The 13,579-nt window shown below is 44.9% G+C and overlaps 1 non-coding gene across 1 annotated transcript; it reads left to right on the top strand.

Annotated features, from left to right (window-relative positions):
* The first annotated feature begins 241 nt into the window (after positions 1–241).
* On the top strand, positions 242–316 carry Trnas-cga (transfer RNA serine (anticodon CGA)). The gene has a single exon. It is a non-coding gene; the product is annotated as a tRNA-Ser (tRNA).
* The last annotated feature ends 13,263 nt before the right edge of the window (positions 317–13,579 follow it).

The following is a 13,579-nucleotide window of genomic DNA, read 5'->3' as shown; positions in this document are numbered from 1 at the left end:
CGGGACCTTTGCCTTTCGCGGGCCAGTGCTCTACCAACTGAGCTACCGAAGCACGACTCACGCCCGGTACTCACAGCTTTACTTCTGCCAGTACCTCGTCGCCTACCTTCCAAACTTTACAGAAGCTCTCCTGCGAACCTTGCAGAACTGGTACTCCTGAAAGAAAGGATATTGCGGAGACATGGAAGGTAGGAGACGAGTTACTGGCAGAAGTAAAGCTGTGAGTAGCGTGCGTGAGTCGTGCTTCGGTAGCTCAGTTGGTAGAGCACTTGCCCGCGAAAGGCAAAGGTCCCGAGTTCGAGTCTCGGTCGGGCATACAGTTTTAATCTACCACGAAGTTTCATATCAGCACACACTCCGCTGCAGAGTGAAAATCTCATTCTGGAAGTTTCCTACTATTCCACCCGAATCAATTCCTTGCCAACAGTTTTTACTGACTTGCGCTAAAATAACTGCTTCTGCGAAGGGTATTCGGAAATTAAGAAACGATCGGTCGCGAAATGGAAACCGCAGTGAAAATCCGATGAAGCTTTGCATAAATATGTTGGGCAGTGTCTCTAGTAGCCTATTACAGTAGACAGCGTCATGTCGCTCTTCTCAGTTGTGAGCGCACAGTGGGGTGTAAAACTGTCTAGAAAGTAGTGTCTGACGACGGTTCAATCCCGCGTCCGGCTATCCTGATTTAGGTTTTCCGTGATATCCCTAGATCGCTCCTGGCGAATGCCGGGATGGTTCCTTTGAAAGGGCACGGCCGACATCCTTCCCCACCCTTCCCTAATCCGATGAGACCGATGACCTCACTGTCTGGTCTCCTCCCCCAAAACAACCCAACCCAAAGTAGTGTCTCCCGCCAAGTACGGGTGCCTGCCGAGAAATTTGGCCTGATTTCATGCAATCCTACATAAAGTACCTATAATGAATTTTATTCTTAGTGACAATTCTTGGCCGCACACTGCGAGGCAATGAGGACGCTCCTGAAACGTTTGCAATGGGAAGAATTTCATCATCCACCTTGGTTCCCTCTGATTTTTATCTGCGCTCTTATGAGCCACTAGCTACGAATACAACATTTCGCCGACGGTTCCTTATTCCGAATAGCCCTCGTATCTATCGGAGAGCGAATTTTAAGTTTCTATCTTTCCAAAAGCTTCAGTCGAAATCCACAGCTTGTTGATACCCGATACTAGAGTAGATAGAAGATTTAATTGCTTAACGACCGTAAAGTACTTGCCTATACTCAATGGCATTAATGGAAAATGAGTCAAGCAAAAAAGGTGTCCCAATTTTATTGGAAGGAAACGTCGATACTCACCTCTGTAGGACTTACTATTGTCCTAATGGATTGTAGCATCAGCAGTATATTGGGACAGGGTATTCTTTCTTTTCTAGTGAACGAGACTGCGCAGTGATTAAGCACCACTATTTGCATTTGTAATAAAGGTGGGTCAAATTCACGTCTGGACATTCACATTTAAACTTCCAACATTTCCCTAAATGTACAGGAAAAATTACCTTCCTACTGAAAATTTCAGAAATTGCCGGTTTTACGGAGTCACGTTGTAATTGTATGATTGACTTAGAGTTTTTTTTACAGGCAGTTGCTTTGACGACTGTAATCAGATAATCCGGGAGAAACTTCTGGAAAGCTGAAGGATAGGGGTCACACTAATGTACATAGTATCACTAGCAAACCATTCGCTGTTGACTTTGTTATATATAGTGAGCGTAAGCTCACTATAGAAGTAATGCCTCACTATAGTGAGCAGAAGCTCACTATATATATAACAAAGATAAACAACAACGTATAAAATGTGAAGTACTAGATCATCTATCCATGTAACCGGGTGACGAGACGACCACGAAGCTCCTACAATATCATGTCAGAGCCGCTAGAAGCCGTACTGTTAAGAACATGTTTACGAGATGGCAGAGAGCCTATGTACCTTGCATTAAACGTATTCGTAACTGCGAATAACGACAACCATCAGCTACAGACTGGAATGACAACAATGAAAATTTCTGCCGGACCGGGACTCGAACCCGGATTTCCCGCTTATCGCGAGCGGTCGTCTTACCATTTGGCTACCCGTGCACGACTCACCGCCAGTCCCTAACTTCCATATGTCGTGAACCACGTGTGTACGACCCTTATTCATACATCCGCTATGTATATTTCAGTACAGGTGAAACGTTGTGCTTGAAAGTCGCTTGTCCGGCATCGGAAGATAAATACAATATTGCAGTGCCTGTGTTATTCTGATTACGACGCAAAGTTCCTTCGGACATGCATCGTAATCAGAATAACTTAGGCACAGCAATATCATCTTGCAGTCTATATTGGGACCTATCGATATTGACGTACATTTCGATCAATAGTTCGTTATGGTCATGTTCCAGCGCCATTCAGATATGACACTAATAGATTTGTTCTCCAGGAATCATTTGAAGAGTTTAATTTATTAGACTCCAGTGTTACACCCCACGCTGCATCGTCGTACCTCTCGTGATCGATGTGGTCGACACTTTGGCCAGCTCTTGTAGAAACAGTTCCTCATTGTAAGAGTTTCACTGAAGCTTTAGATCTAGCCAAATCGTCATAGACAAATCACATGTTAATGCACCCAAAATTAGCGTAAGGAGAACAATGTGAGAAGCGTTCAGCGAGGCCGAAAGTAAAATTCTGTCTGTCGACCTAATGGAAAATCCAAAGTTGTATTGGTCTTTTCAGTCATCATCATTTTCGTGGGCCTTTGTCCCACTTCAACGCGGGGATTGTTACTATGAATTTGGTGATGTTAGTGTCAGAGGGCGGCCGGATGTTTCGTTCTATAGGCTGGGGCATTACTTCTGGTCATTATTGACATCTAAAGATAAGGAGTACAGAGCGACGTCGTGCAGCAGACCCACACTCAGATGGAGCACAGTGCATTAGACCGTCCAACCAATCCTAACTGGGTTGTCCGTAGTTTACCTGCGTCGCTTCAGGTGAAAGCCAGAGATTCCTTGGATTAAGTCGCGATCTATTACTGTCACATGCTTCCGAATTAGGCGATTTGTCTGTCTCGTTCCGTACACTCAGGATCACTGAAAACAGCTCACCAAGAGGCAAGCAATGTAAAACTACCAAACTGTGCAAAGTGCAGTGTGGTCTGACATACAAATGATTCAAATTTTGTGTCAGGCCCAGGCCCACAGACCCTGCAGTAGCGCAGCAACCGGGCATGCTACTCCATTTAAAGGGAGCACGGTGGACGGTTACAGTCATATCCACACGCAAGAAGGACGATACTAGGCAGAGAATGGCGGGGTAGACGACATTTCTCACAGTTAAGCCGGTTTGAGAGGGTCCTAATCATCGTCATAAAAACCACAACTGGTCGATACACCGAGTGGCTCGCCAGGTCGACCGTTCGGAATATTCCGTCAGACGCTGCTGGGAGCAATGGATCTGGAGCGACCAGCGAGACAACTAGGCGAGAGGACTGTGCGAGAAGCGATCAGGGGTCCTAAAGTGACTAGCACCACAGTAGAGGCAGATGTATGGCTGCTAGTGTTCCACATACCATTCCCAGACGCCTTGCGGGCGCGAATTTGAAATCCAGGCGGCCTCGTCACGTACTCGACTTGCGCCATAGGATGGTGGGTTTCGGGTTCCGCTGGATAGGTCAGGAGTCCACTACACGCAACAAGCGGCTACACGGGTAGCAGGGGTTGTGTGGCGTGGGCTGGGCGGTTTTTTAGGTTAGATGGCCTCGGGCAAGTACAGAAAGGGCAACAGCCTCAACGGGTGCGGGGCAAAGTCAGGACATGCGGTGACCAAGCAGCAATCGGTATTGTAATTGTAAACTGTCGAAGCTGCGTTGCTAAGTACCGGAACTTCAAGCGCTGATAGAAAGCACCGAAGCTAAAATCGTTATAGGTACAGAAAGATGGCTGAAGCCAGAGATAAATTCTGCCGATATTTTTACAAAGGTACAGACGGTGTTTAGAAAGGATAGATTGCATGCAACCGGTGGTGGAGTGTTCGTCGCTGTTAGTAGTAGTTTATCCTGTAGTGAAGTGGAAGTGGATAGTTCCTGTGAATTATTATGGGTGGAGGTTACACTCAACAACCGAGCTAGGTTAATAATTGGCTCCTTTTACCGACCTCCCGACTCAACAGCATTAGTGGCAGAACAACTGAGAGAAAATTTGGAATACATTTCACATAAATTTTCTCAGCATGTTATAGTCTTAGGTGGAGATTTCAATTTACCAGATATAGAATGGGACACTCAGATGTTTAGGACGGGTGGTAGAGACAGAGCATCGAGTGACATTGTACTGAGTGCACTATCCGAAAAATTACCTCGAGCAATTAAACAGAGAACCGACTCGTGGAGATAACATCTTGGACCTACTGATAACAAACAGACTCGAACTTTTCGACTCTGTAAGCGCAGAACAGGGAATCAGTGATCATAAGGCCGTTGCAGCATCCCTGAATAAGGAAGTTAATAGGAATATAAAAAAAGGGAGGAAGGTTTATCTGTTTAGCAAGAGTAATAGAAGGCAGATTTTAGACTACCTAACACATCAAAACGAAAATTTCTGTTCCGACACTGACAATGTTGAGTGTTCATGGAAAAAGTTCAAGGCAATCGTAAAATGCGTTTTAGACAGGTACGTGCCGAGTAAAACTGTGAGGGATGGGAAAAACCCACCGTGGTACAACAACAAAGTTAGGAAACTACTGCGAAAGCAAAGAGAGCTTCACTCCAAGTTTAAACGCAGCCAAAACCTCTCGGACAAACAGAAGCTAAACGATGTCAAAGTTAGCGTAAGGAGGGCTATGCGTGAAGCGTTCAGTGAATTCGAAAGTAAAATTCTATGTACCGACTTGACAGAAAATCCTAGGAAGTTCTGGTCTTACGTTAAGTCAGTAAGTGGCTCGAAACAGCATATCCAGACACTCCGGGATGATGAAGGCATTGAAACAGAGGATGACACGCGTAAAGCTGAAATACTAAACACCTTTTTCCAAAGCTGTTTCACAGAGGAAGACCGCACTGCAGTTCCTTCTCTAAATCCTCGCACAAACGAAAAAATGGCTGACATCGAAATAAGTGTCCAAAGAATAGAAAAGCAACTGGAATCACTCAACAGAGGAAAGTCCACTGGACCTGACGGGATACCAATTCGATTCTACACAGCGTAAGCGAAAGAACTTGCCCCCCTTCTAACAGCCGTGTACCGCAAGTCTCTAGAAGAACGGAAGGTTCCAAATGATTGGAAAAGAGCACAGGTAGTCCCAGTATTCAAGAAGGGTCGTCGAGCGGATGCGCAAAACTATAGACCTATATCTCTGACGTCGATCTGTTGTAGAATTTTAGAACACGTTTTTTGCTCGAGTATCATGTCGTTTTTGGAAACCCAGAGTCTACTATGTAGGAATCAACATGGATTCCGGAAACAGCGATCGTGTGAGACCCAACTCGCTTTATTTGTTCATGAGACCCAGAAAATATTAGATACAGGCTCCCAGGTAGATGCTATTTTTCTTGACTTCCGGAATGTGTTCGATACAGTTCCGCACTGTCGCCTGATAAACAAAGTAAGAGCCTACGGAATATCAGACCAGCTGTGTGGCTGAATCTAAGAGTTTTTAGCAAACAGAGCACAGCATATTGTTATCAATGGAGACACGTCTACAGACGTTAAAGTAACCTCTGGCGTGCCACAGGGGAGTGTTATGGGACCATTGCTTTTCACAATATATATAAATGACCTAGTAGATAGTGTCGGAAGTTCCATGCGGCTTCTCGCGGATGATGCTGTAGTATACAGAGAAGCCGCAGCATTAGAAAATTGTAGCGAAATGCAGGAAGATCTGCAGCGGATAGGCACTTGGTGCAGGGAGTGGCAACTGACCCTTAACATAGACAAATGTAATGTACTGCGAATACGTAGAAAGAAGGATCCTTTATTGTATGATTATATGATAGCGGAACAAACACTGGTAGCAGTTACTTCTGTAAAATATCTGGGAGTATGCGCGCGGAACGATTTGAAGTGGAATGATCATATAAAATTAATTATTGGTGAGGCGGGTACCAGGTTGAGATTCATTGGGAGAGTCCTTAGAAAATGTAGTCCATCAACAAAGGAGATGGCTTACAAAACACTCGTTCGACCTATACTTGAGTATTGCTCATCAGTGCGGGATCCGTACCAGATCGGGTTGACGGAGGAGATAGAGAAGATCCAAAGAAGAGCGGCGCGTTTCGTCACAGGGTTATTTGGTAACCGTGATAGCGTTACGGAGATGTTTAACAAACTCAAGTGGCAGACTCTGCAAGAGAGGCGGTCTGCATCGCGGTGTAGCTTGCTCGCCAGGTTTCGAGAAGGTGCGTTTCTGGATGAGCTACCGAATATATTGCTTCCCCCTACTTATACCTCCCGAGGAGATCACGAATGTAAAATTAGAGAGATTAGAGCGCGCACGGAGGCTTTCAAACAGTCGTTCTTCCCGCGAACCATACGCGACTGGAACAGGAAAGGGAGGTAATGACAGTGGCACGTAAAGTGCCCTCCGCCACACACCGTTGGGTGGCTTGCGGAGTATAAATGTATTTGTAGATGTAGATAGATGTACTGTCGTTAACTCCGCTTCATCACCGACTCCATATGCAGTGGTGCCAAGCCAGAACGACGTGGACTGTGGCAGACTGAAAAAAACATAGTGTTTAGTGATGAATCCCCATTCGTTTTGGGGACGGATGGTAAGCGCATACAGGAGTGGATGCAGTCTGGAACGGTACAGTTCCGCCCAGGCTGCTACGAGAACAACCGCACAGCCGGCGTAATGGTCTAGGGGGCCATAACCTACGATAGGCGGTCGCCTTTAGCTGTTGTACGTGGGATCTTAACGAGTCAGTGTTATGTTCACGACATTCTTCAACTCCATGTGATACCTTCCCTAATGATCTACAAGAGGCACTTTTCCAGCAAGTTAATGCTGTTGCACATACCGCTAGAGCTCCTCAAGATCTCCTGCTTTATGTCCCGTCTCTTCCATGGCCGGCCTTCACCCCAGACTTGTGCGCTGTAGAGCATGTGTGGGATCATGTGAAACGCCAGATGCCGCCGTCTCACTCTGTCTGAGATTTGTGGGCGGGAGTCTGAATCGGGACATCAGACATCTGATCATCTCGATGCCGGACGGTGTTCGGCATATACAGCAGCAAGATGTGGTCCAACACATTACTAACGTTGTACTGTATTTGTCTTGTACTCCCTATTTTTGTTTACTTGTCTTGATTTTTGGACAAAGTGAATCCCTCATCTGTATCGTTAAGTCTAAAAAAATTCGTTTCGATCCAATGCTCCCCTCTTGGTGCGCTGTTTCCAATGTTCCTTATTGTACATGTAGCTGATATGATGCTAGGTTACGTGGTAAAGTTCCTTCCTTCGATTTAGAATTGAGGTATACTGAATGTTCAATCTCAACGTTGTTTGTTTAAATAAGTCCGTCGTCGAGCGATAGTTGCATTATACATGTTTTTACAACCTTATAATAAAAACAAAGCTTTTCATTTTCTCTGCAGCTGCTAATGACAGAAAATTGCTAGAAAACATAATTTACTTACAAATATAATGCGCAAAATGATTATTATTTGTTAGTTACTATATCTCCTGTGTTATTTATTTCTAATTATAGATAACGCTCCCGCATTTAGAACACAAACATAAATCATCACCTAATGATGGGCCCTTAGTTACTCGCCATCCACAGCAGAACGCTGCACACAGCAATCCATTACATCCCCGTGGCAAATAATTCATTGAACATAATTGCAACGCGTAATGAATGACCGATAGCGCTCTGTATATTTGACTGGGAACATCACTGTTCGCTTGCTGGACTGTAGTGCGAGATATTACGTTTATTTACATTCCATAGATAATAGGCTTCATTACGTCTCTGTATCCGTCTGTCTTAGTTTCTTAACGAGTAGATGTTTTCGGCTTAATTTTTTTGCCGTTGATGTTTCTCAATACATCGTGGAGTGATCTCGTAGCTCACTCGTGATATTATTTGTTTTTATATAAAAATGAACTAACAAATTAAGCAATAATCATATGACAAAATTGCAATAATAAGAAACATCTGTTTATCGCGTGTAACACCTCGACAAATTACAGGAAGTACATGGAAAGCTGTTATACCATGATTACGACGTGTTTACGATGTTTCTTTGGCTTTTTCGACGGATGTTCACGATATTGGCAGGTTTTAACAGGTACGAGATTTTTTAATATCCACTGTATCAAGGAACATCAGGAAAATTTCGGCAGACCACTCGTACCGTCGTCTAATGAATGTTGTGCCATTCAGCTAGCGCTTGCCGAAGTAAACGAAATAAAGGTGGGATTGTACAGTTTTGGTTATTTTGAAACACAGATATCCAAATGAAGAAGCATGCTCGAAAACGGTAGTGCACTTGTTGTCATGGATCTGAGAAACCAGTTCGAGAACAAGACTACACGTTGGCATAACGTTTTCTTCATATTGCTTACGTTTTTTCAGGATATGTAGGTGAAAAATTTAAAATTCCGTTTCACGAAGGAAGACAGAAACTGCTCCTATTCCTCTTTATATGTTTGCATGTAGAACCTTTTGAGAAATGTCTTGATTTATTATTCTTCGAAGAAGTTTTAGAAGAAAATGACTCCAGAATGAGATTTTCACTCTGCAGCGGAGTGTGCACTGATATGAAACTTCCTGGCAGATTAAAACTGTGTGCCCGACCGAGACTCGAACTCGGGACCTTTGCCTTTCGCGGGCAAGTGCTCTCTCATCTTTTTTTTTTTCTCATCTGAGCTACCGAAGCACGACTCACGCCCGGTCTCACAGCTTTACTTCTGCCAGTATCTCGTCTCCTACCTTCCAAACTTTACAGAAGCTCTCCCGAGTTCGAGTCTCGGTCGGGCACACAGTTTTAATCTGCCAGGAAGTTTCAAATCAGCGCACACTCCGCTGCAGAGTGAAAATCTCATTCTGGAAACATCCCCCAGGCTGTGGCTAAGCCATGTCTCCGCAATATCCTTTCTTTCAGGAGTGCTAGTTCTGAAAGATTCGCAGGAGAGCTTCTGTAAAGTTTGGAAGGTAGGAGACGAGATACTGGCAGAAGTAAAGCTGTGAGACCGGGCGTCAGTCGTGCTTCGGTAGCTCAGATGGTAGAGCACTTGCCCGTGAAAGGCAAAGGTCCCGAGTTCGAGTCTCGGTCGGTCACACAGTGTTAATCTGCCAGGAAGTTTCAGGAAATAACTGTTTGCCATTGATATTATCCTCTGCTGTAATGTAGTCCGAAGCTCAGTGCTCACAGCTTGTGAAGTGCCATATACCCATTTCCGCCTATGATTTTCTGTACTTGGGAGTGCGACTCCCTAATTGATCTCGTCCTTAACAGGCTTTAAAGTCTGTCTGCATTTTTCCCTGCGTAACTATTTTGCTGCGAAGACCATTGCATCTGTTCCATACTCTATTGCCTCTAGTGTCCTTTAATTTGCGTTGCCATCTGTCTGCCAAATACGGGTGTAAGTGGACACGCGGCTCCTCTGTCAGTATCAGCGACAGTATTAGCATCACCTCGAGACGCGATCAGGACCAGCAAAGTGTTGCCACGCACCTTCGCCATACACTGATCAGCCAGAACACTATGACCGCCGTCCTACTGTCGATATAAGCCCATCCAGGCGCAGCAGCTTCACATGGGGAGGGGAGACTCTCGCAAAGTGCAAGTAGTACCAGTGAGTGTGCTTTTTGTATGTAGAATGACGAAGGGACGCGATCTATCTTCGTTTGACCGAGGACAGATTATGATAGCTCCGAATCTCGGCACGAGTATTTCGGGAACTGCACGATATGTCGAGTGTTCGAGGAGTGTTGTGGCGAGTGTTTTCAAGACGTGGTGAAACCAAGGTGAAACCACGTCCAGACGTCGTGGGGTTGGAAGGCCACCCCCCTTTACAGACGTCGGACGTCGTAGGCTGGGCAGACTGGTAAAACAAGACAGGGTGCGAAGTGAGGTGAAACTAACATCAGACTTTAGTACTGGGCCTAGTACAAGTGTGTCTGAACACACAGTGCGCCAAACACTCGTAACGATGGGCCTCCGCAGGCGACGATCATGCATGTGCTAATGTTAACTCGACTACATCGGCGTTTACGACTGAAACGGGAATGTGACCATCAGCGCTGGACGTTGGCGCAGTGGCAGAGCGTTTTATGGTCTGATGAATCCCGATACCTCCTTCATAAACGCGATGGGAAGCCGCGAATACGAGGTCTTCCAGGGGAACAGCTCCTTGACACCTGTACTGCGGACGGAGACAAGTTGGCGGTGGCTCCATCATGCTATGGGGCTCATTCACGTGGGCATCGATGTGTCCAGTGGCGCTCGTGCAAGGCACCTTCACAACCAAGGAGATCGTACATACACCCCTTCTTGATGATTATGTTTCCCGACGGCAGTGGCGTTTTTCAACAAGATAATGCGCCATGTCACAGGGCCAGGAGCGTGAAGGAATGGTTCGACGAACACAGTGGCGAGTTCCTGTCGGTATACTAGCCCCCAAAGTTGCCACATCTGAAACCTATCGAACACATCTGGAATATGATTGAACGTGGCGTCAGAGAGCATCGACCTCCTCCCGGAATTTACTGGAATTAGGTGACTTGTGCGTGCAGTTGTGGTGCCAGCTCTCTCCAGCGACCTATAACGGACTCATTACTTCCAGGCCACGACGTGTCACCGCTGTTATCGTGCCAAATGTGTTAGATAGGTGGCCATATGTACTTGGTGATATGTGTACTAAAGTTTAGTGATATGTAATGCTGAGTAATAAATTACTCCAAATCGTTGATAATCTGTCTCGGTATATACTTCTGCCGTAGAATTTCTTAACGCCATATGACCCAGTGACGAGGGTGTATATTTGTTGCATGCCACCTCAAAACGGCAACTACTATCGGTGGTAAGGAGGTCCCTACCTGTAGTCTAAGTTTGGCATCAAGTGTAGTTGGTGAATACAACAACGCTGATATACAGTTTTGGCAATTAGTTGTGATGGTTGTGTTAGATGGCCACCTAGGTCACCAGCTACGACGCTCATGAAATTCCTTTATTGTAATGTGCAGAGTGGTGCTATATAGAGCCACTAGACCTTTATGTGGAAGTGGCTCACAGAAATATCACAGTGACTGGAAGTATAGGTCGTTTCCCTGGTATTGGTAATGTATGGGGCTGTTAACGATGGGTAGCTGTACAATGACAGTAACGGAGGTCGATAATTCGAACATCTTCCTAAGTAAAGCACTATACGGTACACATAATGAACAGAAGTGTAGCCAAAATTTACTCGTTTCGGATGAGATTATTATATTACTCATATAGTCTCCCTGTATTTTTTGAATTTATATGTAGAGCCATCACTACAATTATATCTGTTCATATGATATTACAGTTATCAGGACGTAATGTGTGGTTTATGTTACCACACAGATCTATTACAGTCCCAGAGGCCTTGTGCTCAGAAGTCAGGCCTAAGGATCTGAAGTACTGGAGTCTGCAATGAGGTAAAATACTGTTTAGATCGTTATCAGAAAGAGAAATATTAAATATCTGATAACATAGGTGAATCTCCCCACGCGATACATCGACGAAAAACATGAATCGATTTCGTATGAATTGAAGCGGTTTTGAGTTGCTTATTTAAGGATACTTGCTCAAACTCGTGCAGTTACATACTAGTCAATGTTGGTAGCAGTATGGCAATAGACCGCGCCGCTCTAACTGTCAACACAACTGGCACTGCTAAGAGTATCCTACCACTTCCACATTGTTTGCAACCGGTTATACACAATGCTGGTGACTGCTTTGAAGGTTAGTAAAACTTGGAAACACGCATCTATTTTGTACGAGCTGTAAATAAATAGTCGTCATTTAAAGTTACAACCCTCGTAGATGAAGCCAGTGCCTTCCATTTAAAGACCATGTCAAGAAATTATCACATAGTGTTTGGCCTAACGTGCGAGACATATTTGAGGTAACACATGATAGTCATCTGCAATAAAATAAATCCCATAATACCTTTTCTCTGATCCTTTCCACTACATCCACATGGAAATTATCACTTACATTTACAATGATATTTTAATAATACGGAAGCATGTGTTTATGGGCAGTATGCGTCCTCTGAATGTTAGTCATGATAGCTCCTTCAACAAACTACATCAGAATAACCTTTGGCTGCTTTCGTCATATCTGTAGGCTTGCTTCATATCACGTATTTGCTGTCTTGTCAAAATTACTTGTAAGCAAAGCGGAGAACAACCAATGAAGTATTGACAGTGTGTTTTATGTGCTGCGTATTCATAAGCTGGCATGGGAATGAAAGCACTCATTATATAAGTAGCTGCCACATGAGTAGTTGTCTTCTTTCCTGAAGTTGAGCAATCTCTACACAGTAAGGTGATATTACTCAGTACTGCATGAAACAAGAATAATACGCACTACTCCACATCGTTGAAATCATGGATACAAAATATACGCCGAAGAACAGAGCCTTGTCCCAAAACAAACATACCAAAGAAAGTATTGACGAGAAAGAACCTCAGCGATGTTTGAGAGGTGGTGTGCCTGTAGATGCACACAGTGACTTGCCCCCGCTTATATTTATACCTTACTCTGAGTAATTCGGTTTGGGGAAGTATGGCCGAGTATTGTCATTACAAGGCTAGTATTGAGAACTCAGAAGATATGAATAATTTCCTCTCTAATTGCATGTGGTGAAAAGTTGCTATTGCTTCACATGCGCACTTCTCATGCAGCGTCTCTCGTCACCTGGGTGGTCTGGTGACAGGTGGGTTCTGCTTATCTTGAAAGGGTTATGCCGACAAGTGTGAGGGAGTCGAGTGGATGCTTTCCAGATGCCAACATTGTCATAAGAGCGGGGGCGAAAGGCCCACAGGGGCCTGAAAGAGCGGCTGGGGCTAGAGATTCCGTTACTTCGCAGAAACTTAGTGAAAACACTTTCTGACGGGCTACCAGTGAGGCGTGGGATTGACTTGTGTTCCCAGGCAGTCTTGGCGGGAAAATTCTGCAAAATCATAATTGCGATTGGCTTGCTCAAGGGATAGCTCCGTGACGCAGCAAAATCGGCGCAGAAATTGGCGACAAGTATGTCCATTGGTGGAATAGTAGTGCTTCAGCAATAGAGTGGAATTTTCCACCTGTTTTCGAGTTGCTGCTTGGAACGTTTAACCACGGCCCCTGTCGTGGGGGCGGGAATGTTCTGTGTTCGGCTTGTACGGGTGCTCTTGAAGGAGTCGGCTCTCGCCTTTCGGTCGGAGTAGGTTAGAACACTGAGCTCTCGCTGCTCTGGACAGCCTGCCTTCGGTTGGCTGTCTAATATACTTTCATTTAATTGTAACTGTTTCACGAAGCTGTTGAAGTTTCGGCTTCAACGTAACTTTCCGATTGCAGTTGGCAATTGAGCGTTCTGCGTCCAAGCGGTCTATGTTGTCTGTCTTGAG

This window comes from Schistocerca cancellata, chromosome 1 (genome assembly GCF_023864275.1).
Source record: "Schistocerca cancellata isolate TAMUIC-IGC-003103 chromosome 1, iqSchCanc2.1, whole genome shotgun sequence".
In the NCBI taxonomy this organism is placed as follows: domain Eukaryota; kingdom Metazoa; phylum Arthropoda; class Insecta; order Orthoptera; family Acrididae; genus Schistocerca; species Schistocerca cancellata.
The sequence above is the reverse complement of the archived record's forward strand: the minus strand, read 5'-3'. Positions and strand labels throughout refer to the sequence as shown.